The sequence below is a fragment of the Diabrotica virgifera genome, chromosome 9 (genome assembly GCF_917563875.1).
Source record: "Diabrotica virgifera virgifera chromosome 9, PGI_DIABVI_V3a".
Lineage (NCBI taxonomy): Eukaryota > Metazoa > Arthropoda > Insecta > Coleoptera > Chrysomelidae > Diabrotica > Diabrotica virgifera.
This window is the reverse complement of record NC_065451.1, coordinates 148804836-148808074: the sequence shown is the minus strand read 5'-3', so window position 1 is coordinate 148808074 and position 3239 is coordinate 148804836. Positions and strand designations below refer to the sequence as shown.

At 31.8% G+C, this 3239-nt stretch overlaps 1 long non-coding RNA gene across 1 annotated transcript; it reads left to right on the top strand.

Moving 5' to 3' along the window:
- Window positions 1-2308: 2308 nt before the first annotated feature.
- LOC126892307 (uncharacterized) lies at window positions 2309-2907 on the top strand. Its single transcript, XR_007700774.1, has 2 exons — window positions 2309-2572; window positions 2647-2907. It is a non-coding gene; the product is annotated as an uncharacterized LOC126892307 (long non-coding RNA).
- The last annotated feature ends 332 nt before the right edge of the window (window positions 2908-3239 follow it).

The window sequence follows — 3239 nt, the reverse complement described above, 5'->3', positions numbered from 1 at the left end:
TTGTTGAGTTATACTCGATGTAAAATTTAAAAAACGCGAAAATGGCCATTTTCACGGCTTCAAATTATTAGCTCAGTTAAAAATTATTATTATGAAAGTCAAGAAGTGACTGAATCAAAGTTGAAAGCCCCCCCCCCCTACAGGATCCTGAAGAAATGTTGTCATTATTTTATTACTGAGCTGTTATTTTTAATTGTTAACCATGAGCGCTAAGTGAGGCGGCCGTCAATGTGAGTGCAAGTGAGATGCACCATTAGACGGCTGGAATGGTACATCTCTTTCGCACTCACTATTGACGGCCGCCTATATGCAGTTAGCGCTCATTGTTAATAATTAAAAATAACAGCTTAGTAATAAAACAAAGACAAAAATTTCTTCAAGATCTTGTAGGGTGGACTTTAAACTTTGATTTGGTCACTTTGTAACTTTCATAGTAATAATTTTTAACTGAGTTATTAACCTTTATAACTACACGCGCTGGCGTATTTTGTACGCCAGATATAAGGATTCTACTGCAAATATATTTAAATATTTAATTTTTGACCTTGTTTATCTCTCTAACCTATGACTGGAATATTCTTTACAATTTGGTTTTAGTTTCATTATAATCGGCGTCTGGGAAGATCGTAATTTACAGTTTATTATTTGTTGTTTCCGGTGGTGGACAATATATGCCATGATTATATTAATATAAGTCGTAATATAAGTACATATTTCAATTTTTTTTAGTCATTATGGCACAAAATATATTTTTCTTTATAAGCAATACTTTTTATCCTGTAAAAAATCACATTTCAAAGAAAATTTTATTAGTAATTTTATTTATCATGAAATCCAGTTATTCCATGATTTCAGTTATAAATCCCAATTGGCTTACTGAGAAGGAACTCCAAGTATTCACTGATGCCGAATAAGGTTTATAACAAACAAGTGTATTTTTCAAAAAAGAAAAATAAACACATCCGCTGTTTTTAAGTGAATTTTCTTTAAAGTACGCAACGCGTGTAGTTATGTTATAACTTGATGCTCGGGTAGTTAAAGGTTAAGCTTTGAAAATGGCGATTTTCTCGTTTTTCAAATATTAAATCGCGTATAACTCGACAAAAATAAATTTTAGAGAAAAATCACAAGAGACCTTTTTTGCTTATCCCAAAAAATCTAAGAAAATTGAACGAATTGAAAAAATTATTTTTTTGAATTTGTTTAAAAAAATTGTTTAAACAATTTTATGATAGCGGCACCTTCCGGCACACTGTGGATTTGTTATAAGGAACTCTTTTTTTGTAAGTTTGTGCAAAAAATCGAATCGGAATAATTTACCTAAGGAGGCGACCATACAGCCTGGACTATACAACCGCGAGCAATTCAAACTAATCGGAAATCATTCGGACATTACGAACCATTACGAACTTGGGTCTCCAGACGCAAACTTTTAGATTTTAGCCAGTCACGAACCGTCAAAATAAGTCCATTCACAGTTGCACTCATGATACTATAAATAAAGTATTGTTATTTATAGTATCATGGTTGCACTAGGATCCATGATACTATAAATAACAAGATAATATATTGCACATCCGGAAGTCGTGACGTAACTGGAGACCGGCAAGTTCGTAATGGTTAGTAATCATTCGTAATGTCCGATTACTTTGAATTGTTCGCGGTTGTATTTTATATTTTATTTTTGACAGTTATTTTGACTGGAATCTCGACACTAAATTATTTTCGAATACATTGAAGTTTAATGTTATTTTGCTAATTGAATAATTTCATCACATAATGCATACAAATCCCATTTAACTTTAACAAGAATTCAAATTCAACTTCCGGTCTCCAGTTACGTAATCAATGCGCGAACTCGGACGTATTTGAGCTACGGGAAAATACTATCTCTTTATTTATAGTATCATGCTAGGATCTGTAATCTCGCCTCCAGGTTACGTCACGACTCCCTTCAATAGGGCTTTTCATTAACAGTCATTTGTTTCGAGCTTCTGTCATGTGTCCGATAATATTAGGGAGTTTTTGTGCACACAAATACGTAAACGTACCGCATCTTTTTGACATATACGCTTGCGCATTAATGGTTGAACTCCCGTATCGCGATACGTATTACCTAAAGTTACGGGCTGGTACGTTAAGGCCCCGTCTCACCATCAAATAATTGACAGTTATTTGATCAAACTTGACAGTCAAACTTGACTAGTGACACAAACTATACATACTAACTGTCACTTTGTGTCACTAACTGTCAAGTTTGATCAAATAACTGTCAATTATTTGATGGTGAGACGGCAAGGTTCATAGATAGGGGTTAGGTTATCTCATAACTATGTGGGCGGAAGCGAGAGGGAGGGGAATGCCTACGTCACTCGTACGACAAAGTCAAGTTTGACAGTTGTATGTGGTTATATTTCCACATATTTTTGTGGAATTTTCTTATAATATCGTTTATTTGTTTAATATTTGTTGAGTTTTTAAGCATATAAGGACTATATTACTATAATTACTTATTTGGGTCCTATACAAAGGCAGTAATGACTTGTGAAGTGTGTTTTCGTAACCGTGTAAGGTTAGTTTAACAATTATAATATTACACATAATAATATGTAGTTTTGTATGTTATAATAATAAAACATTTTTTAGATGAGTGGTGGTAACATTTGTAGCATAGCTATATGTAAAAGCAACTCCAAAATTCCTGAACCAGATGGAAACAAAATAATGTTTTTGGACATTTCCCAAATACCTTAAATTATCAAACAATAATGGATAATAAAATGTTACAAGATAAATGGGCCTCTAAACATAAGAAAATAGGTAGCAAACATTTCCTCGTGTCTGAATATGTTAATATTATGTTACGTCTTTTTTATATTTTAACCTAATAATAAATTATTTATATTATTCGTTCTTTTGTTGTTGCATACCACCAAAAATGATAAAAGTGCTGCACATTCCACGAAAAACATAATAAGTAAGTACCTACATATTAGTATTTTTGATTTTAAACTTTTTCTTCTATTTTTTTGGATTTTTGTGCTAATTAAATTGTTTTCTCCATTTAAAACACACATAATAAGTGTTAAATTAATTCTAGTTTTTTGTTAGCAGACTATTGATTTTTAAGGGAAAAATTGATATAATTACCAATATAAGAACCACTTAAATATACCTATACCCAAGAAAATCTCAAAATATATTGCAAAACCTAAGTTTTTGAACCTTTTATTAGCATT